This window comes from Tamandua tetradactyla, chromosome 1 (genome assembly GCF_023851605.1).
Source record: "Tamandua tetradactyla isolate mTamTet1 chromosome 1, mTamTet1.pri, whole genome shotgun sequence".
NCBI classification, from domain to species: domain Eukaryota; kingdom Metazoa; phylum Chordata; class Mammalia; order Pilosa; family Myrmecophagidae; genus Tamandua; species Tamandua tetradactyla.
The window spans coordinates 52,968,186-52,992,727 of NC_135327.1; the positions used below are offsets into that span (position 1 = coordinate 52,968,186).

Sequence of the window (24,542 nt, forward strand, 5' to 3'; positions counted from 1 at the left end):
AAGTGCTAGAAGAAATGATTTCCAGTTAAATAGTTGTGAAAGTGTTGGCAACATGTTATAGGGGCATGCGAAGAAGAAAAATAAATCATTCTAGCATAGCTTAGTTCATCGAGAAAATGATCCGGTGTTAATTCGTCGGTACTGTAGTACCACGGACACTGGTATTTTTAGCTAAGGTGTGGTCCAACCCAGTGAGGGAGGGTCTTAATCAGTTTGCCGCGGTCCTTCGTAAGCAGAAGAAATTCAGACATACTTGGAAAAAGGCACAAGGAAGAGCCGGAAACCGGACGTAAGGGGGGCTGGGAACCGGAAGTCAGGAAAAAGAAGGAGAGGATGTCGCCGTGTGACGAGAGCGGCTGGAAGCCCGAGGACTGCCCACTTGGGAGGAGGCAAGCCTCTGGTCTCTGAAACCGTAAGCCAATAAATCCTTGGTTTTAAACCCACCCATCATATGGTATTTGTCTTAACAGCTTGGAAACGAAGTAACTCTTACATTCATTCTAAATGTCAGCCGAGTTGCTGCCAGGTCATGACCTTAAACTATCAGTGCGCCTCCTCAAAAGATGTTATCTCAGCCTATTGCTCAAGTCACCACGCAGTTAAACTTCAGACGCTCTTTGGATAATGGGGCCGCTCTGGGGCGGTGGCGGGAGGGTGGGGAGGTGGGGTGGGTGCGGGGGGATGGTGGGGTGGACGAAGAGGGTAGAGGGAGAATGAAACGTGAAATGGGGAGGAGGAAGAAATAACGGAAAAATGAAATCCAGGAAACAAAGGGATGCTGTTTCTGAATTATTTAGTATGCATGTATTATAAAGGCAAAGACTGGTGGCTGAGAATGGATGAATTCACTGAAATCCATAACCATGAAACTGTGATAATTATGAACCTATGAAAAGGTGAATTTTTGGCATGCAGAAGAATAATATTTATTGAAACTTTTTCTTTTGAAATGGCATAGATAAAAATTATGACTAGGTTTGAGATATTCTAGTCCTCATTTTGAGGTTTAAGGGAAATCTTATCTAAGCATTTAAGCTACTGGTTAGGTAATTTTATACAGACTTTTGTAGAACTGATGATAGTGATGAGTCCATGCATAATCCAGTGGAAATTAGGGATCTCGATGCCATATGGACACTGCATAAGATTTGTCAAATGAAGGCATGGTAGTGATTCTATGAAAGACAAACTCCTGTGCAAATAAATAGCAAAACTAAATATTATTCTGTTATAAGGTTTTTTTTCAAGTAAGAGATTACTCTCTATTTTTAAAATGGCATCTATCAGAGATCATCAGTCTGGTCAAATTCTCCCTCCAGATGCTCAGTTTTGTAATTAGAAATGATTATGGAGACTATCCATTTATTGCATGTCTCTTTTTACTCAGATGGCAACATTGTCAGAATACAGTTGTCTACCAAAAGTCATTTTAATGTCAAAGTATTTTTCTCAATTTAAGATGATGCAACGATATAATTTGGGGTAGAGTTTTCTCTAATTAAGATTTGCCTGTCTGTTTCCACTTAGTACCTATTGGTTTGCTTAAATTGGGTAATTGACAAATCAATTAAACAGATTTGAATTTTTTAAAAATGTCTATATTTTCTAAGCAAAAATCTTTATCATGTGGTAAATCTCTAACTACATACATAATTATGTAAAGCTGAGGACCTCTCAGCATTTAGGGTTTTGCTCTTACTTTCTTCTTTTCCTGCCCATATTTACCGATCAGCCTGATTAATGAATGGCTAATGGAAATGAAACAGTTTAATGCCCATGCCCTCATATTTTTCTTACCTTAATAACCACACTCCCCATTCCCCTGGTTTGGAGCACTTTCTTGAAGCCTCAACCTCTCCTGGAGCTCCCCATTGTGCCATCATTTCTGACTTTATATATCTTTATCCTCCCTGAGATCATTAGCTGTTTTAGGATAGGTCCCATGTCTTTTTGTTCACCATAAATCCTGAGTTTGTGTCTAGCACAGTAACTTAAGTATTAGAAATATAATAAATGATTGTTAAATAAATGACACTTATTAGGAAATGAGGGCTCTAAAGAGAATCAGTGATAAAAGCGCTAATGTGGTAAATGTTAGTCTGCAGAATGGCCTCAGGAGTTGTGATGTTGTGAGGGTGTTAATAGTTTGTTTTCCTCTCCTCTCCTCTTGGTTTGACCCTTACTCCTGGCATAAAACCAATACATACAATGTTCTGCTTGTAAATGGCAACGTTTGAGCTCTTCTTTTTAGGGCTGAGATGTCGTCTGGGTTGTAAGAACAAATGTACAAGATGAGAGGATAATCTGGAGGCTGAAGACAAAGGGACCGTGTTCAAACCGTGTGTTTGTTAAGTATTCTGTAAACTACCAGAAATCTGGAGGCTCCTTTGGGCAACAATGAAGGTTAAAACTGTACTCAGAGTTTGCATTAAATGTGAATCTAGTCCATGATCTATAATACATTTTGATAACGAAAATGTGTATAATGTAGTAGTTCATACTATACTAAAATCTTACCAATTCAGATACCATTTTTCAATGTAGGATTGTTTACAAGAAGCCAATATTTGCTTATATCTAGCAAATACTTTCTTTCTTCTAAGAATAAATTGATTTTTCAATTATTTACTCTCAGACACCATTTATGGTAGTGATTCTATGAAAGACAAACTCCTGTGCAAATAAATAGCAAAACTAAATATTATTCTGTTATAAGGTTTTTTTTCAAGTAAGAGATTACTCTCTATTTTTAAAATGGCATCTATCAGAGATCATCAGTCTGGTCAAATTCTCCCTCCAGATGCTCAGTTTTGTAATTAGAAATGATTATGGAGACTATCCATTTATTGCATGTCTCTTTTTACTCAGATGGCAACATTGTCAGAATACAGTTGTCTACCAAAAGTCATTTTAATGTCAAAGTATTTTTCTCAATTTAAGATGATGCAACGATATAATTTGGGGTAGAGTTTTCTCTAATTAAGATTTGCCTGTCTGTTTCCACTTAGTACCTATTGGTACTAAGATGGTGTCTGAGAGTAGATAATAATTTTAATTCAATTCTGTTTTTCAAACATTTGTAAGTCATGTATTGGATTAGTCTAATTCCTTTTTGCATTTTTTTAAAAGATTTACATATAGTAAATTTCATCCTAAAAAGTGTACAGTTCTGAGTGTTTTGACAAATACATAGAATTGTATAATCACCATGTCAATCCATATACAGTTTGATCACCTCCCAAAGTTCCCGTTTTTCCTTTGTAATCAACTCCTCCCCACCTTCAACCCCAGTAACCACTGATCAGCTTTCTGTCCCTATAGATTGTGCTTTTCCAGAATGTTATATAAATGGAATAATACAGCATGAAGCCTTTCTAGACTGTCTTCTTTCACTTAACATAGCATTTGAGAGTCATCCATGTTGTCAAGTTAATAGGCAGTTCATTCATTTTTACTGCTGAGGGGAATTCCATTTAGTCACTGTTTATGCACTTACCTATTGAGAGATATTTGGATTATTTCCAATTTTTGCAGATTACGGAGAAAGCAACTGTGCAACTATAAACATTCACACCCTTTTTTTTAGCACAATTTTCATTTCACTTTCATAAGTACCTAATAGTTAGACTTCTGGATCATATGGTAAGTTTGTTTTTATTTGTTTGGTAAGAAATTACCAAACTGTTTCCAAAGTGACTGTGCCATTTTCCATTCCAACCAGCAATATAAAGGGCCACCAGTTGCTTTCTATCCTTTGGTATTGTCAGTTATTTGTTTGTTTATTGATTGATTGATATTCTTGTAGGTGTGTAGTGGTATCTCATTGTGGTTTTAATTTAAATTTTCCTTATGAATAATGATGTTGAGCATCTTATTGATACACATCTTTTGCTTATTTTTAAATTCAGTTGTTTGCTTTCTTATTGCTGAGTTCTAATGTTCTATATATTCTAGATACAAGTTCTTCATCAGATATGTGGGGAAATATTTTTTTCCCATCTGTGGCTTGTCTTTTCATTCTCTTAGGACTCCTTCTCAAAGAGAAGAAGGTCTTAATTTGATAAAGGCCAATTTATACTTTTTTTTCTTTATAATTATGCTTTTGGTGTTGTATGGAAGAAATCTTTGCCTAAGCCCAGGTCACAAAGATCTTTTCCATGTTTTCTTCTGGAAGTTTTATTTTTTATGGATTTTTTTTTACTTATGATCCATTTTTAGTTAATTTTTGTGAAAGATATGAGGTATGGGTCAGAGTTTCATATGTTTTATTTAATTGTTCCAGCACCATTTGTTGAAAAGATGACTTTCATTATTGAGTTGTCTTTGTATTTTTGTTGAAAAATAGATCCAAGGTGTGGGCCTATTTCTGAACTTTCTATTCTAATCCATTGATCTATATAGCTATTCTTTCTTCAACTCTAAAGCAGGCAGGCTGATTATTTTTTAAGCCTTGAAAATGCACAAGTGCTTTTACTTATATAAATAGGAGACCTGAGAGTCATTTGCCCACTTGGAGAATTTAACTACACTTTCTAAGCTTAGTATCTTTATCTGTGGAATGTGACATTGGATTCGTGGAAAGCTAATGTGTCTTTAAGGTTTAAAATATTTTTTATTTTTAAATATTTTATTGAAAATCTCTTGTGAATTAAAATGAACAGAAATATTCTGTATAACAATAACTATATAATTAAGTAGAGTGCAAGAAAAATTTGTAAGAAACTTTTGGATTGATAAACTTTGAAAAATTCCTTCAAACATATATACACTTTTTAAACAAATATGCAAATGGAATGATACATATTAGTTTTTGGTTAGGGGAGCCTTTTGTTTTTCTTGGCCCCCTGTTGCTCAATTACTATATACATAGTAAACCATCAGTCTAGTGTTTCCCTTTTCAAGTTGTTTCCCTGTGTTTACAGAACTCTTCACAACATTGGCGAAAAAAGTGATGAACAATAAACAAATCCCCAGACTATTTGAGTTTACCCCTAAGTGTTACATACATATAAACATATAAAGAAAGAGTTCTGTTTAGTTGTGAACATATTTGACAGTACACTGAATCTTGATTTTCTCCCTTGATATATCAAATCAACTTATTTAGCTCTTATGCATCCGTTTTAATGATCGTTTAATACTTTAGTAGATTACATAGTTTGCGCATTTCCTTGATAATAAGTATTCTAGTCATTTACCATATTTTTCTTCCAATAGAAACATCCATACACATACGTCACTGTACCCTGGTGCTTCTGTTTTTTATTCTGGGTCAAAGCATCTATTTATATTTATTTCCAGGATATATAAAGATCTGTTAAAAATTGATGGGGAGATACCAAGACACAGTAGCAGTCAAGGGTCAAGTGCAAGAATTTTCAAGAAGGTTTGCATAATCAGCTGTGTCGATTGAGAAGTCCAGGGCAGACTTGACTCCTTCCTAATCCTTTCTGCCCAGATGCTTTTATGATTTTTTTCTTTGTCCTTAGTGTTTTGTAATTTTAATAGGATATTCCAAGGCATATGCTTTTCTTGAACAAATCAGCCCAAAACCTGATTAATGCTTTTTAAAATTCGGTCTGAGGTTTTCTTCAGACAGGGAAACTTTCTTCTGTTGTTAGTACAATACTTGCCCATCTTCCATTGGTTCCCTTTTCTCTTTCTGTTGCTGCTGCCATTATTCACATGTCAGGATTTTAGGGATCTACTCCCCATGCTGCTTATCTTTTCCCACTTGCTGCATATTTCCTTATCTTTGCCCTGTGCTTCAAGATGTCTCCCCTTTCATTTTCGTGGATGCTAATTTGGGTCTCCATGGTGATCTTCGTTTCCCTCGGTTAATCCACTGAATTACATAAAGTTAAAAACTCAACTTTTGCACTCCAGAAAGACTTTTTTTGTGCTGCATTTTAAACTTACTTATATGCTCTAATGTTTATTATTATGAATCAAATTGTTTTGTCTCCCGCCACAGCTCTGTTTCTTCTGTCTAATCTTCCACTCTCTGGGTCACAGTTCCTTAGGGGGCTATTATTTTCCATTGTTGGCTCCTTGGTCCTTGTGCTCCCCCATTGGGGACTGTCTCACAGGATTTAGAAGACCAAACTTTGCCACCCTCTGATCTTCCAAGTGGGGTGGGTTCAGGGCAGGGGGTATGACATCTTTTGATATTTCCTATGACCATTCCAAAGATGTAGGCAAGATTGCTGGAAATCAGAGAACTACACAAACAGGAGGTATTTCATAAAGTTAACCATGTTAATATTAGTAACTTCTTTTCATCAAAAGACACTTATAATCGATGAAATATGGCTATCCTTTCGTCCCTTTCCTCACCGTGATAGCTTAGGGAGATGGGCCTCTGTACCCAATTTTCTCCTGCACTCACTGGTAAGAATGGATGGATATCCAGGTTTAAAATATTTTTATTTCACATTTAATGCCAATAGGTATTTAATTTCCTTCCCTTCAGCACTCCTTTCCCTAACCTTCCTCTTTCCCCTAGCCTTGCCTTTTCTTTCTCTTTTCCTTTCCTTCTCTCCCTCCCTCTCTCCCACATTTTTTCTCCAATGGGTCAGTAGATGGTGCTGTGCTCCAACACATATATTTTGCTTGTTTCTTGAAATGTAGAAATACATATTATGTCATATGTTAATTCTGCATCTTATGCCTATACTTTGAGAAATGATCATTAAATTGTTACTGGAAGAATGATATTCACCCCTTCACTTTGGAGAAGAGGAAATCCAGGCATTTGTACAGCACTTAAAGTGGGTAGACTTCTTAGTTTAAGTCATCAAGTGACAAAGACTTTTGATTAAGAAGTAAAATTTTAAAAACAGTGCTGGGTAGTGGCCTTGAAACCCACAAAATGGCTCAGCTTTGCATGACATTTGAGATGGTGTTTGTTTACTCAAGAGCAAAAATATAGATGGCCTCTAAGAACATAGGATAGGAAGCCCCTTTGCTCAAAATAAAACCTCAAAGTTAATTTGTTTGTGAATCACAGAACCAGCTGGCTGTCCAGCGATGACTTTTGTGGTGACAGCTGTTTCTACCAAGATGTGACTGGTGTGGGTGGGAGTGAGGGCAGAGCTGGTGGTTGAGAGATCGGGTGGAAGTGGGAGATGGTTTGCAAGAAAGGACTATGGTTTCTTTAAATAGAAAACCCATGAGTTACAGATATTCTCAATTGAACCCATATTTCCTCAAGCTGCGTGTGATGCTTTTACTTCCTTGGAGAAAAGAGGTAGGTATAAATGGTTGGTTGTTACTCCAGGTACCCCTTTGGTTTACTACTGAATAGTGGGTATTTAAGTTTCCAAAAGTTAAACTGTGAAAGTTGCCACAAAGGGCAGTAACCTAAGCTGTGCTCACTTGCCCAGGAACACCAGAAGGTACTGAGGTCTCTTACGTGTTTCCTAAAACTTGGTCTTCCAGGGCCCAAATAAAAGATCCTGCTTGGGGTTGATCATTCCAGGATTTCCATTTATAAACAGTAATAATGTCCACATCGTAAGGTTTTATGTTTTTCCAAATAATTTTACAAACATCTCCTTAGAAAATGTAAATTAAAATAAGGGCATTGGAGGTCAAAGCCAGAGAAAGTCAGTAAATAGAAACTTCATAGGTTACCGATGACCTCTAGCCTCATTTAAATCTCTGCTTGGGTGCTTCAACTTAACAAATCCAAACTGAGTTTCTGGCTGGAACATCCCAGCCCTGTTCCCCTGTCAGTCTTCATTTCAGTAAAGAACAGTGCCTTTCTTTCAGTTGCTCAGTCCCCAGATTTTGGAGTTGGCCTTGACACCCTCTTTTTGTCTGAACTCCATCTGATCTACCAGCAATGTCTGTTGGCCCCACCTTTACAATACATTCAGTATCTCACTACTTCTCACCATTTCTCTGATTATGCTCTGATCTGATCCATCTCTTGTCTGGATTAGGAAAGCAGTTTTGTGACAGGTTTTTCTGCTTCCACCTTGTCTCTGCGTCAGTCTAACCTCAGCTCAGATGCTGTTCAAAGGTGAGTACGACCTGGAGACTCCTTACCCAGAACCACCAATGGTTCTCTTTACTCTGAAGAAGAGCAGAGACCTTCTTATGGCCTAAAAGCTTTGCATGACGTGACCCCTGGGAGTCTCTGGGACCCTGTTTCCTACCACTCACTCCTCCTTCATTCCACTCCAGCCATCCTGCCCTCCTTCCTTTTTCTTACACTGGGCAGGAATGCTCCTATCTTGCAACCTTTGTACTTGCTTTCTTTCTAGAATACTCTTTCCCAGATGTGATTGTCATTTCCTTCAGGGTTTTACTCAAGGTCAACTTCTTACTGCAGCCTTCCCTGGTTACCATATTAAAAAATGAAAACTTCTTTCTATCCTCTTCCTGGTTTAATTTTTGTCTTTATCACTTAAAACTAACATGTTATAATTTGTTCTGAGATTATGGTCACTTTTTAAATAGTCCCATCTTGGTCACAATCAAGAGTGTTTCTTTATAAAGTAACATATCACAAGTTTTCTGAGTTTTGTTATCCTTCATTCTAGGAAAGTGTGGAGATAGTTTGCTTAAAATGGTTCTGGAATGTCTTACACTGATCAAGTGAGGGGCTTTGCTACCTAATACTCTCCCAACTAGGAATTTAAAGCACAGCATGCCCTGGTAATAAGTGCTTATTATTGAATAGCAAGGATATGAACAACTTTGTCTTAGTTCAACTTGCAAATATCAGTAGTTAAAGCTCTTGCACATATTTGCTTTCTTCTTTCTCTCCTTTAAAATCCCTGGAAATAGGTAAAAATGTTGCCATGAAAGTGTGTATTCAAATCTCTAATTATGCCCGCAGCAATTCAAGGTTGTTAGTAAAGTACCCGTATCTTTGTCCCTCCAAAGGTCTTTCCTTCAATCTGTCGTGGAATCAGAAACAAAGGATCCTCTTGGAATTACTGTGAGTTAGGAAGATCATGTATTTGGCTACAAAACAATTTAGGGGATGCTTCGTATAATGGAGGTTACAGATAAATCTCACAATCCAAGTTCTCAAAACTGTGTTGTAAGGTAGATTCATTGCAGTTATGTCTCTAACTCTCCATTCTTTCCCTTGAATCTGGGCTGGCCTGGTAATTTGTTTGGGCAACAGAATGTGGTGGAAATGATGGTGGAGCCTTGTATGTGCCACCACATTCTCTCAGTACCCTGCTGCTGCATGTGTGAATGCCTGGGTAGCCTGTTGGAGGGTAATAGATAATGTAGAGAAGAGTTATCCCAGCTGAGGTTTTCCTAGATGAGTTAGCTTCCAACTAACCTGCCAGCTTCCTTCAGATGCTTGAGAGAGACTACTAGGAGATCAGATAAGCCTGGCCTAGATCAGCAGAATGACCCAGCCGACTTGTAGGTATGTGGAGTTGTTTAAGCAGCAGTAGTAGCTCACCGATTGAGGGTGTATCAATTATGCATGGTTTTAGTTGTAAGAAAGAAAGAAATTAACCATGGGGGCTTAGAAATTAGGTATGTATTTGTCTTATATGACATGAAGAGTAGAATTAGATCCAGGGTTGGTGTAGTACCTCAGGATAGCATGAGTTACTCAGGCCCTTTCTGTCTTTCATACCTCCAGCTATGGTGTGTTGACTTTCATTCTCATATCAGTAACTACATGGTTACAAGATAATTACTTAATTTCCATGTCACATCAGTGTCCCTGGCAGTTTGAGGAAGGAAGAGCATAGGGGCAAGAGGATGTGAGAACTGTTCCCTTCAGTTGGAGAATAAACATTTTTCTTGAACCCTCTTTTCAACACATTTCTGCCTGTGTGTCATTGGCCAGAACCCTGTCACACAGTGACTCCTTGCCTGGAAGGTGTTTAGGAAGAAGGAAGTCGGAAGTCATGTTTGCCACTAGGGGAAACAGGTGACTGATTTCTTACAATACTCTGGCATTGCTGGAAGAACATGCTTAACTTGAGTTGAGAACAGAAGGAGGGGGAGGGGAAGGGAGGGATAAGGGAGGAAAGGCTGCGCTTCCGGGGGATTACTTTTCTGTTAAAGCCTTGCAGAGGCAATAACTTTGGGGCATGACAAAGGGCTTCTTAGGTAGACAAGGTGGCGAGGGCATTTTGCTTGGGGGGAGTATACCTATCAGTGTACCTAGTGACGAGGTAATACACCGATTTCAGAGATTCCAATGATATCACTGAAACCCATAAAAGGAAAAGTTTTTGCAAAAGGTAATACTGGCAGAGATTGCATGAACAGGGCTCAGAGGCACATCTTCTGATCTGTAGTCCAGTATCTTAGCACCCCTTGCAAAAGTAGAGGCAGTAAGTATGACCCCAGAGTATCATATGCATATCTGTGCTTGGCCCTTACAACATCAACATAAAACCATCCTTCTTTTAAGGGTAGCTATATTGGTGTATTTGTGTACATTATTTAACTTTGGTCTCTTTCACCCCAGATATTACTAACAGTATCAGTTGATTACCCAGAAAATATACCTCTGATTCACTGTGTCTGAGGTTCTCCACATCTGATAAGTTGTCGAGATCTATCACTTTTACACCCATAATCACTCATGTTTATCTCTTTGGTACCAACCAGGTTAAGCCTGCATTATCTGTCAAAGGGTTACTGCAATAACCTAAAGGTCTACCAGCTTCCTCAGGCCCCCACAAATCCATCCTACCTTTGAACCTGAATGACCCTTTCTAAAGCTCAGATCAGGCTGTGCCTCTGCCTGGCTCAGAACCCTGGGTCTCCCAGTTGCCTTTCTAAGTACAAATGCTTCAGCATGACTGCAGGCACCACTGGAGCCTTAGCCTCAGAGTGACCCTACAGCCAGTTTTGCCTGGGATGGACAGTTCCAATTTCAGCCTTTTGTCCTTGTGCCTTATCCTGTTTGGCATTCACCCTGCTACCTGTTACTCTCTGAAGTGAACCAATTTGAATAATAAGTTGCATGATCATTCTCTATACCTCAGTTTCCCTTTTTTTCTGCAGCCCTTATCAACCTCTAAAACCACTTAGCTATTTTCCTTGAAAGACTCATGCAGCGCATGCTCCTTAATGCATGAACTTCCCTCTTGTAAAACTTAAGTGAAAATGAAAGATGTGTGTTTGCACATGGGGACAGGGGCTGGGAGGTGTTAACTAGCAAGCAGGAAACATTTTAAACTTTTTCCCTTCTGAGGGATGCTGGAGCACCAGCTTATTTCTTATTTAAACTTTGTGACGGCGCTGATGTTTGCCATTTTTACTCTATTTATTTTTCCTCTTGTTGTTTTGAAAGGAAAGTCAGTTTAAATATTGAGAAGGGCTTTGTCTTTCTTGGACAAAGGAAGAATAAGAATGTTTTCACTTCTTTTGGGAGTTGAAAAAGGAGACAATCTGATAGAAGAGGTTGGTAATGAGAATCAACCCCAGGGCTCCCTCGGGAGATAGGCACAGGCTTACTCTGCACTGTCCCCTGGGAGATTAGTCCTGGCAGGAACCTTCAGTCCCCGAGGTCTTCAGCCTGCTGGACCACCTGTCTCAACCCATGGAGAATAAAGAGCATTTGAGTGGAAGAGCCTCAGGGACCCTGGAGTGTTAGAACCCTCATTGTCTCTCTCCAAGTGAACGGTTGTTACATATAGTATAGTTGTCTTGATATACACCCCACCAATTTCTGGAATTTCTTCAGCCGTATCATGGATCATGGGAGGGTAACTATGATTTATAGTTATGCATAATATAAAATGGACTCCTCAGTCCAAACAGTTTGCTTGCATTCATCCATGTGTAGTGGACTTCCTGGCACTGGGCTGAGGGAACTTGGGCAGAGATGGGGCAGGCCCCAGGAGCAGCCATGGAGGTGGACCTTGACCTGCACATAAGCTAAAGACATTTAAAAATTAATACTATATGGAGTATTTGAAAAATGTCCAGGAGGATTCAGAATCATATCTAGTATCTTAAGTCACCCTACATTAAAGAATTAAACTTGAATATCAGTTTAGTGGTTTCCTCAGGAAAGAAAAGTAAAATGAATAAATTGTTGGTTGTTATCTGATAAGGAATTCCTGCCTTTTTCTCTACTCCTGGCATCTTTATTTCCTTCTTTATTATTTTTTTTCTTTTTCCTGAAAGGGAAAGGGCTCAGAACAGCCAGAAAATACATCTATAGGAAAGGAGATTTACCCAAGAGAACAGATGTTTTTCCAATTTTGAAAAGGTACAAAGTTGAAACAGGCCTTTCAAAGCTAGAGATATGCACAGATTACCACCCTGTATAGGTTACGGGCGCTTGGGGTTTCTTGTCAATTTAATATTTTTTGAAGTTTAATATCTCAGTAGTGAAAGGAAACAGAAACAGCTAATTCTGAACCTAGAGGTTCTCTCCTGACCCCTTGATACCTAGGCACAATAGGGTGAGTTCAGGACTGAATTAAGGCCCTAACTCCCTGTTTCCTGTCTTTTGTTAGTTTTAATCTGACACTTAACATACTTCAATGTGGACTTTTGTGTGGAAATGCCTTTGATTTTTTTTTTCACTCCCAAGGCATGCCAGCTAAAAGAGAAAAAAACGAATAAAGTTCGAACCATGTGTAATATGTATTTTAAGAAACTATGTAGTTTTATTATTATTTTTCATTTTATTTTTTTTACCCAAGTGCTGGTCTGGTTACCTTGCAAAATCATTCTCAGAGGGAATCTTCAGCCTTAGGAAGAGGGTCTCCTCTCAGTCTTCTGAAGTGTACAGGTCTCCATGAGAACCTTTCCTTGCCCAGATAATGAGCCTTGTGACTGGCTCCTGGGGCCACATCCCATCCTTGTAGATGGAGGCTGAAGCTATGGTACTTGGGTTTGGGAAAGTAAGAAGTGTTCCCATTCTGGAGAATGGTGTGGCAGCCCCACTAAACACACACTTCTTGCTGGAGGAATGCCTTGTTGAATGGCCCAGTATAAAGCTTTTGTGGCTGAGTAAACCTTTCTCGTGAACTACTTGACTCTGGTGTCTGATCAGTCATTTCAGCAGGTCATCAGTGGACTATGACTAATGGGCCATTAGATTTGGAACCTTTTGCTTAATGTGGTCTGCTTAGTTGCCTTTATAGGGAAAAGCTCCTGGTTCTCCTATTTCTGTAGAATGAGTGTCTTGGGAGGGGTGTGTGTGTGATAAAAGACCATGTCTTGGGAGGGGTGTGTGTGTGATAAATTTACTTTTGTGAGGGAGAATGATGGAAAAACAAATAGAAGGCAATGATGAGTAATAGTGTAAAAGAGTTAAGCAACACAGTTAACATTGTGCCCTTATGACCAATGTTTAATAGAGTGTGATACATACTTGTGATGCAGACACCCATAAACTCAGAATTACTGTATGAAAAATATATTGGCTGCAATTAATTCCAGCTACATTTTAACACAGATATTAAATGTGTATGTGTATGCATTGTGTGTATGTGTGTGTGTGTGTGTGTAATTAGCAATCATCTGCTTTAAAGGACTCTGTTATATAATTCCATATGTGTTTTCAGTTAGTGTTATTATACCAGACAAAGGCTGTGGGTTCTTTTGCCTGATGCACTCCAATGACCAATTCCTGAGACACTATCAGCTAGGGTTCTTTAGAGAAGCAGAATCAGCAGGAGATATCTGTAAATATAAAATTTATTCAAGTGTCTCACGTAACCATGGGAATGTAACAGTCCAGGATCAGTAGGGCAAGCCACAAAGCTAGCAGCTCCGATAACATCTTCAATGAACTCTCAGAAGAGGCTGGCTGGCTGAAGCAGGAAGAGTGATTGTCTCTTCTGAATCCTCCTCAAAAGCCTTCTGGTGATTAGATTAAGCATCACTCATTGAGAAGACACTCCCCCTAGCTGAATGCAAATGCAGTCAGCTGTGGATGCAGCCAATATGATCATGATTTGAGTCCATGAAATGTCCTCATAGCACAGGCAGACCAGCGCTTGCCCAACCAGACAACCGGGCACCACCACATGTCAAGTTGACACGTGAAACTGACCATGACACCAGGGTTTCAAAGAGAGAAAGAGTTTATTGCTAGACTCATAGCAGGAAATCAGATGGCCTATTGGCCCAAAAATCTGCCTCCCCAAACTGCAGCAATTCTGGTAGTTTTATAGCATCAAAAGATGGACACGCTTTAGGATAATAAACCTGATGGCTCCAAATGATGTAATTAGAGTTAATCTAATTATTGAGCATGTGCAGGTTGATTACATGGTTAGTCACAGAATGTATGTAAGAAAATGGCAACCTCAATGTGATGATGGGCACGGTTTTTAGTATTATGATGCGGTATATGTGACTTACAAGTTAAAATCTAAGCTATTGCACTTATCAGGTAGGCTGATTTTGGTTAGATTCGGCTTTGGTTAACTAGATAACTTTGTGTCTTGGGGTGGGTTAGTTCTGGGCTGACCCAAGACCCTTCCTTAATAAACATTAGGGACTATCTTTAGTGATCACAATCTCTAATAGTCAAAAACCTGGATAAATAGGTACAAGTGAAGGTTAGTCACAAGATCTTTACAAACACAGAGTCAGAAGGTAAAGGCTATGCAAACATTATCAGAGATCAAGGCAGTTGGATTATAATTCAGAGGTTTCAGGTATTTCCCTCTGTCCACTCCAGTATATCAGAAAGTAAAAAGGAATCTCTATATAATGAGTCAGCAATCAAAATCATCCCTTAAATCCTAATTTCTCAATTACGTTATGATTTTAACAGCTATCTTCATTTCACTTTCAAATTGCCTTACAACTGTTATGCTAAGCAGATAAATAGAACCATTTTCTATTCTACTAACACACACTCAACCTTTGATATTTGGTAGTTTCTGTTTCGACATTTTAAATAAAGACATTCTATTATAGTGCTAAAACACAATTTTCAAAAAGGTAAAATCATGACTTTCATGAAAGTATAAAATGAATGCATGTCAAAAAATATATTGAGCTCATTAATAAGTTAGGGAACCAGTGAAATGTTAAAACTGGTTTGAATGTAAATTTGATCTACAGGGATTTACATAACTTCTTCTCACTGTTAGGGCAGGAGTCATTCATGCTGCTATTTACTTCCTACAATTTAACAGATACCCTATAGAATTGTGAAATTGCCAAAAAGCATATTTTACCATCTCCAAGTCTTGGGTAAATTTTTCTAACGATAAATTTTATTGCTTCATTGATTCAAATAATTTTGAGGATCTCTTATGAGCGTGTATTAGACACTGGAATACCCAGGTGAACATGAGAAGATGCGAGTTCTCCAGGAGCTCAGGCTTTCTATGGGGGAGAAGTGTGTATTCAATAACTGCAGCTCATGGGATAAATACCAATAGAATCTTAAGGAATCATCTTATGGAGGGCCATGTATGCTTCTAGAAGAAATATTGTTTGAACCAATTCTAGATGGTTGAGAAGCTCAGCAGCAAGACAAGAGAGTAATGGTTGGGAGTTGAAAGATGGGCTTTCCATTCTGCCTAGAGGGAATAGAATATGAAAAGGCACAGGGGTGTGGAAAAGCAAGGCATGTTTATGGGAACTGCAAGTATCAACAAAAAACAGGGCATTGGGGAGGGTGTCGTTGGGAATTTAAGCTCCTAAAGTAGGGAAGGTAGATTTAACTGAGGCACCACACTATACATTCAGCAAGAACCATTATGCTAAAAGAGATGGAGGATGAATAGTAAATTTTAAGCAGAAGTGAACTAGTAACTCCAATATTTAAAACCACACTTGAAGCAATACAAATTGGTGGCAGGAAAATCAGTTAAAATTCTATTGCAATAGATTGGGACTTCTTCCCCCACGATTCTAGCACTTTGAGGGACAAATTATGTTTTGTTTGGAGAAGGGGCTTTCCCTTCCTTTCTACCCCTTTTCTTTGCATATCTCTCCCCACTCCCCTTGGTTCGGTTTTCCCTTCTTGTGTTTCTCCCTCCTTCCACCCCTTCCTTTTTCTTTCTTCCTTTCCCTTTCTTTCTTTGTGACCCTATTTACTCCAGTTTAATGGCCTAGGAAACACCTGTTGCATTTTGAGTGTACTGTGATCCTTCATGTAGAATCAGAGTGATCCTGAGAAGTGCTCTGATTTTCATGACAGACCCGGATAAACATTCACATACTCTGATCATCATTTTAAAATCAGTTGCTGAAGCACCATGACATCATCCTAAGCAAGGTAAAATACAACTGCACAGTGTACTGCATTGTAATTATGACATTCCAGTCAGATTTTGCTGAGCCCACTATGGGCTAGAAACCCTTTGCTCTCATCAACAAGGCATTCACAGGTCACCTCCCAGGATGGGTTATTTCAGCAGGTGGCTAATTTGGTACATTTTTCTTGACTCATGCTAATTTACTTTCCAGGGGGGTTAGAGTGTTCTGAATATATATATATATATATATTTAAATATATATATATATTTAAGTAGTGGTGGAGGAGGGAATGAGAAGAGTATCCTTAAGTAAATTCCAATATTCTATCATAATTCTCAACTCCCTCAGTGAGAGTCATTTTATTCAAGTCTCTGGATAAGTTTAACCTGATTAACACAGTTCACATTAAAGTGTGAAATGACCAATAACCAACTGTATAAGCTTATTGTTCTTTACAAAATGGGAGATTATTAATCAGAAAACATCTCAAACTGGGTAAATTTCAGATAATATGTAGAAGAAAAGAACTTAAGGTGGCTTAAGACTGAGGTGCTTGAGTAAGTCATGCCTACTAGACTTAAAAATAAGATTATTATTCCCCTTGTGATTAGATGTGACGGGTTAGGTTTATGTGTCAACTTGATCAGGGAATGGCACCCAGTTTTCTGATCAAGCAAACACTAGACTGTTACTGCAAGGATATTTCATGGACTTAAACTGTCAGTGAGTTGATTGCATCTGTGACTGATTGTCTACAATCAACTAAAGAGAATATCTTCAGCAATGAGAGACTCAGTGAAGTTGAAGACTTTAATAGGAGAAGTCAGAAGAGAGAATTTTCATCTCCATTTCAGCCAGTCAGCCTCTCCTGGGGAATTCATTGAAGACTTTCATTGGAGTTGCCAGCTTGTGACCTGCCCTATGGAATTTGACCTGTGCATCCCCATAGTTGTGTGAGACACTTTTTATAAAATGTCATATTTATAGATAGTGCTTGTTGGTTCTGTTTCCTTGGAGAACCCTGACTAGTACAGCTTTGTTACTGGGAGTGGTTCTTAAGAAACAGAATCTTAAAAGTGGAATTTTGCAATTGGTTTTCTACTCTGATTAGATTCAGAGGTACTAATGACTCTATTTCCAATAATCAGCATAACACTGACAGTCCATGGTGTGAGTTGGTAATAGAGATATGCAAGATATCACCATTTGATTCAGCTAATCATATGCTTATATGAGGCAAGGCTCTGGGTTTTGACTCCTTAACAGAGTTTTGAGGAGTTAAAAGATATAATGATGTTGGCAGGCTGATTACATTGAATCACTTCTATCATGGAAGGAGCAGTGATTTGTTCTTATTGGAAAAGACACATTCTCTGGACATGGGTTTGCCTTTCCTGCACGCAGTGCTTCCACCAACACTATTATCGGTGGACTTACAGACTGCCTTATCCACCATTATAGTATTCCATACGGCATTACTTCTGACCAAGGGACCCACTTCACAGCATATGAAGTGCTGTGATGGGTACATGCTCATGGAATTCTCTGGTTTACCATATTCCCATCATCCTGAAGCAACAGGATTGATAGAATGGTTGAATGGCCTTTTGAAGACTTAATTACAGTGACAACTGGGTGACAATACCCTGCAGGGCTGGGACAGTGTTCTTCAGGAGGCTGTGTATGCCATGAATCAGCATCCACTCTGTGGTGCTGTTTTCCCGATAGCCAGGATTCATGGTTCCAGGAATCAAGGGGTGGAAATGGGAGTGGCAACACTCACTTTTAACCCTAGTTATCCTAGAAAAAATGTTTGCTGCCTGTCCCCACAGCCTTAAGTTCCATTGGTCAACAGATCTTAGTTCCAAAAGCAAGAGTGCTTCCACTGGGAGACATACAACTGTTCCATTGAACTGGAAATTAAGACTGCTACCTGGCCACTTTGGGCTTCTTTTACCTCTGAATCAACAGACAAAGAAGGGAATTACTGTACTGGCTGGGGTGATTGATCCTCACTATCAAGGGGAAATAGGACTATAACTACACAATGGAGGTAAAGAAGAGTTTTCCTGGAATACAGGGGATAGTCTAGGGTCTCAGTACTACCACCCCCTGTGATTAAAGTCAATGGAAAATGGCAATGACCCAATCAAGGTAGGACTACCAATGGCCCAGAAACTTCAGGAATGAGGAAGTCATTCTTTGTTTGTCACCCCACTGATGGGGTGACAACCCCACTGATGATTTGAAGATAAATATTTTTCACATTTTAATTGGACTTGTGTACCCCCACAGTTGCGCGAGACACTTTTATAAAATCTTATATTTACAGATATCTCCTGTTGATTCTGTTTCCCTAGAGAATCCTGACTAATATACTAAGTAGGTAAATTTCTGAGCTGATCTAAATAGTGAGATGGTCAGTGAAGTCATAACCGCTCTGAGCTCAGTTTGCAACAAGGGTCTAGATTGAGTAGGCATAAGATGAACCATTAAAAGTTAGAAAGCTGCATCATATTATTCTTTTTCAAATATGACATTAAAGAAAACTAATTGAAAAAGCTATGCATGTAACACATGCACATGGGGAAAAAACACCCCCAATCCAAACTAAATCAACCGGAACTACAAGATATTTGGTTGTACAGAAGGTTATAAAATGATAATGAAAGTTCTCCTCTATACCTCCAGAGTCCACAGCCCCTTTCATTTCTCAGAGGTAGTCAATGATAATTTCTTGTATATTTATCCAAAATTTTTCTTAGAGCACTGCATTAGTTAAGGTTCTTTTGGTTACAGGCCACAAAAATAAACTCTGGCTGACTTAAGCCACAATAAAAAAGGAACTTACTGGAAGGATGCTTGGGTATTTTGCGGAATTGATGGAAGATTGAATACCTAGTTTTCGGAAAGAGTAGACTAAAGGAAAGTTAGAGGATATCCTAGCACCATATGTTTGAGGATTGCCATTAATGTGACTTGGCTATAAGGATTCCAAGTCTCTGGTCATTCTGTTTTAAATTTCAAATATGGTTGGCCAAGCCGAGTTAAACCAGTGCACTGTAAACCTGGCTGGGAGTGGAGGGGTTAGGAGATGGGCGAATCTCACATGTAGAAATCTGGGGAAGTTTTCTGGGCAGGGTGAATGGTAACTTGCAGGAAAACTACTCCATGAAGTATCTGTTTCATATTAGTATGACTATACTTACTCTCACACAAAACACATGCACATACCATATGTAATTGATTTGAAGATAAATATTTTTCACATTTTAATATCTCTGAAATCAGGGATGCATTTTGTAACTGATGCTGTCTTAGCCTTGACTCATAGTTTGAGAAAGATCATTTTATCTTGTTCTGTGGCATGTAAGAAAATTCCATAAAAATAATTGAATTTCTTCAGATTGACATTCCAGTAGCTTCTATACAATTGGGGATATTATTGTTTGTTTCCTAGTGAGGTGTTACTTATAAGCATAACTTTAGTGCATACCTGGGACATTATCAGGAATCCATGCACAAAAATATGATGCATGGAATTACCTTAATAGAAAAGCATCTTAGTCATTCCAATTAAATTAAAATTTATATAAACACTATCAACTTACTGTAAGAGCAAAGTACAATACATGGTGCTGTAGGTTAGAATAAAACAAAGAAAACTCTTGTTTTCGGTGTCAAGTAAATTATGAATTAGTTGAGCAAGTACATCTGAATAATTATACTATGGGGTATTATTATAATCCCTTCAAAATGCAATAAAAATCAAATTAAGGGTAGGTTCTGTAATTATATGAAAAGCATAAAAGTAAAATATTGGTGTGTTACAGTAGGCTGATGATCTTGCTAATCCCTGGAAGCTGAAAATGTTACTTTATATGTAAAGTTTTTACAGGTGTGATTAAGTTAAAGTTCTTGAGATGGAGAGATTATTCTGGATTATCTGGGTGGGCCCTAAATGTCATCATAGGAGTCCTTAGAGAGGCAGAGGAAGATTAGACACAACACATAGTGAAGAAGGCCATGTGAAGATAGAGGTAGAGATTGGACTGGTGCTGCTACAAATTAAGGAATGCCAAGGAATACTGGCAGTTGCTAGAAGCTGGAAGAGGCAAGGAAGGATTTCCCCCCAGAACCCTTGGAGGAGCATGGCCCTGCTGACACTGTGATTTCAATTTATGGCCTCCAGAACTGTGAGAAAGTAAATTTCTATGTTTTAAGGCACCACATTTGTGATAATTTGTGTACATCCAGGGATAAATTTTTTTTTGGTAGTGACATTTATTTGATTTAGGGTATAATATAGTTTTTGTTTTACATTTATTTATTTGTCTTTTTATTGTGAAGAATAACATATATACCAAAAAGCAATAAATTTCAAAGCACACTGCAACAATTAGTTATAGAACAGATTTCAGAGTTTGATATGGGTCAGAGTTCCACAATTTTAGGTTTTCCTCCTAGCTGCACCAAGACACTGGACACTAAAAGAAATAAAGAAATATCTATAATGATGCAGCAGTCATGCTCATTTGTTAGATCCTATCTTCTTTTTTATACCCCCACCTTCTCCTTTGATCTTTTTTAAAGATCTGTTTTTTAATTCATATATATTTATTCACGAAACATGTAATCATTTGGAGTTGTACAATCAGTGGTTCACAATATCATATGGGTGTGCATTTTTTATCTCAATCAACTTTTTTTTTCCTTTTTGTGAAAAATAACATATATACAAAAAAAAGCAATACATTTCAAAGCACATCTCAACAATTAATTGTAGAACAGATTTCAGAGTTTGGTATGGGTTATAATTCCACAATTTTAGGTTTTTACTACTAGCTGCTCTAAGATACTGGAGACTAAAAGAAATATCAATATAATGAATGATTCAGCAATCTTACTCATTTGTTAAACCCACCTTCTCTGTATAACTCCACATTCACCTTTGATCTTTCTCCCACTTTTTAGAGCTATTTGGGCTATACCCATTCTAAATTTTTCATGTTGGAAGAGGCTGTTGATAATATGGGATAAGGAGATGAAACTACTTGACGTTCTAGAAAAGCTAGCCCCTCTGCAATTCAGGACGTATCTGGTCCGAGAATCCATCTGGAGGTTGTAGGTTTATGGAGAGTTACACTAGTGCAGGGAACCTTTGTAGGTGTACTAGGTGTGCTTTAAGTTTGGCAGAAATCGTTTTGGTTAGTGTGCTGGTTTGAAAGGATGTGTGTCCCCTAGAAAAGCCATGTTTTAATCTAAATCCCATTTCAAAAAAGCAGAATAATCTCTATTCAATGCTGTATATTTGAAACTGTAATCAGATCATCTCCCTGGAGCTGTGATTTAATCAAGAGTGTTTGTTAAACTGGATTAGGTGACGATGTGTCTCCACCCATTTGGGTGGGTCTTGATGAGTTTCTGGAGTCCTATAAAAGAAGAAACATTTTGGAGAGTGCAGGAGATTTGGAGAGAGCAGAGAATGCTGCAACACCATGAAGCAAAGAGTCCATCAGCCATCACTTTGGAGATGAAGAAGGAAAATGCCTCCTGGGGAGCTTCATGAAGCAGGAAACCAGGAGAAGAAGCTAGCAGATGACGCCGTGTTCGCCATATGTCCTTCCAGATGAGAGTGGAACCCTGACTGTGTTCACTGTGTGCCTTTCCAGCCAAGGGAGAAACTCTGACTGTGTTCACCATGTGCCCTTCCACTTGAGAGAGAAACTCTGAACTTTATCTGCCTCCTTGAACCAAGGTGTCTTTCCCTGGATGCCTTTGATTGGACATTTCTATAGAATTGTTTTAATTGGGACATTTTCTCGACCTTAGAATTGTAAACTAGCAGCTTATTAAATTCTCCTTTTTAAAAGCCATTCTGTTTGTGGTATATTGCATTCTGGCAGCTAGCAAACTAGAACAGTTGGGGTTTGGCAAGTTATGATAGGTAGCAATGTCTAACTGAAGATTGCATAAGAGTGGCCTCCAACGTAACCTCATGAACTCTCTCAGCTGCTGATACCTTATTTGTTACACTTCTTTCCCTCCTTTTGGTTAGGTTGGCATTGTTGATCCTGTGGTACCAGGACCAGACTCATCCTGGGAGTCATCCCGGGGAGAATTTGTACACTGTTTTATAAAAGTGCAAAGCAAGACGTATATCGGATTGTTTTTTAAAATCTTGTTTTGGTGGCAGAATGGACATTTCATTTCTGAAGCATGGACCTTTACAAATAAATTAATCAAATAAAAGCTGAATTTTTACTCAGTTTATAGCTGGACTTTTGCTTCTGGCCAAGGTGTAATAACTAGCTGGATTTACTGCTCACCTGAAATAACCAAAAGATACTAGACAGGTTATATGAAAAAACATTTTTAAGACATTGGATGTTGGACAATGAAGGACAATGATCCCTTGTGAGAGATGAGAAACAAATGCAGTGCGGTCTACAGTTGCCCAGCTTACTGTCTAGAGACAGTTGCCAGCAATTCAGGGAAGGAGAACCAGCAGAGTACAGCAAAGTTCCTGAGTAGAGAATACAACTGAGAGTCTGGGGAGACTGAGATAGCTGGAGTGCAAAGGTCAGATACTGGACAGATACTGCACAGAGAAAGGACTCTGCTGATCTAAAGAGGGTCCCCATAGAGTATTCAGTAGAGTACTGAGTGTGAGGAAACTACCAGAGACTGTCCATGGGAACTTTGAAAGGATTAGAAGGAGCAGTAATCTGCATTTCTAACAATGTGCCAAATGATGTTGAAGATGCTTGTCCATGAACCACACATTGAGAGCACTACTTTGTGCCACTATGCATTAGGCAATTAGGATATGATGTATAAGTTCTGAAAAGACAGATTGAGAGCCTACTATATGCTGACATTGTGACTTTAGAAAGATCTAATTCCTTCTAACTTGTCTGTTGCTTATTAACCCACTGATGATCTCGGCATATGAGCAAAGTTCCCTAGGAATCCGTAATCACTTAAAGTAGGTGTAGAACAACCAAGACAAAAATAATAAAATCATTAATTCACGGCAATACTATTTTGGAATTTGTAATGCTTAGAGAACTCTCTTTTTCTTAGGTTTTAGGTAGGAAATCATAGTTCTGAATCAATTATAGAGGAAATGTTTAGCAATATAGCAATATGTGAAAACTTCATTATAATAACCAACTGTAATATCCTGTTTTAAGTTGAACATTATACATTTATATGCTATACACACACACACACACACACACACATATATATTAAAACGAAATTATTGTGGGTGTACGAGGGTAGTTCAGTGGTAGAATTCTCACTTGCTGTGTGGGAGACCCTGGTCCATACACTTCCCAAACAAAGAAACCCACAAAGCAAACATACAAAAAATTCAACAAATGCTGCTGCAATAATGGGATACTCACATGGAAAAAGAATGAAATGTGATCCCTGCCATACAGCATACAAAAAAAAAATCATTGTGTACTATTTAAGATATTCAAAAAAGGTACAAATAATTTTAATGAATGATCATGCATCCATCATCCAAGTTAAGAAATAGCCAGGGGAGTTGATACTTTCTGTCTTACCCTGTTGAATCACATGCCTCTTCCCATCCCAGAAATATATGTGCCTCTAAGGTATATATAGTTTTGTTTTACGTTTTTAAAATGTTGTAGAAATGGATTCATACTCTGGTTCTATTACAGCTGATTGTCACTGAGGAATATGTGCATAAGAATCATCCATGTTGATGCATGTAGCTCTAGAGCATTCTTTTTAATAATATACTCTAGCATTTTTCAATATACAGTTCTACAGTGTAATTCACCAAAACGTAGGATTTCTAGCTGGGAAACTCTTGGATTGTGCTACATGACTTCAAATTATTTCTGCTTAGGAGCATAAGCCGTAATAGTGATGGACAAGAGTAATTTTTTTGTGTACATATTCAGTTGCTCATACCCCCTGCCAGCCAAAGCGAACCCTGGTTCCTTTGGTTCTGCCATCTGAGGGGGATCTGACCCATCCTTCTTGCATTTGTGATGAAGAACCAGAGTATGACTGTGGACATGAGAGGTGAGAGGAGGAGGGAAGAGTAATCAAAAGACAGTCAATCAAGTTTCATAAAAAATAATGAAGCAGTGGAGGGGAGGGAGTCAGAATAAATGTCTGGCGGGCATGAAAAGGAGAGGGGAATATTCTCTTGCTATTTTGAAGAAGTGGCATGGGAGTGGTTCCTATGGTGGATGGGGGAGGAAAAGGATTTTTTTTTAAGTATCAGTGAAGACTCTGTGTCCTTTTCAAGGAGTTTTTAAAAATGCAAATAAAGAGTTTAAGTTTTTTTTAAGATTCCTTTTGTCCACAACAATTGT

General features: G+C 38.4%; 1 protein-coding gene across 7 annotated transcripts in view; it reads left to right on the plus strand.

Annotated features, from left to right (window-relative positions):
• Positions 1-314: 314 nt before the first annotated feature.
• Positions 315-24,542, plus strand: part of LOC143646627 (uncharacterized) — a 214,373-nt gene continuing 190,145 nt past the window's right edge. For 6 of the 7 annotated variants that reach the window (XR_013157561.1, XR_013157562.1, XR_013157563.1 and 3 more), the window contains exon 1: positions 321-412. The gene's annotated coding sequence lies outside the window, so the exon portion shown is untranslated. Of the gene's footprint in view, positions 413-24,542 lie in introns of all 7 variants that reach the window. The other variant, XM_077115830.1, reaches the window with a different exon arrangement.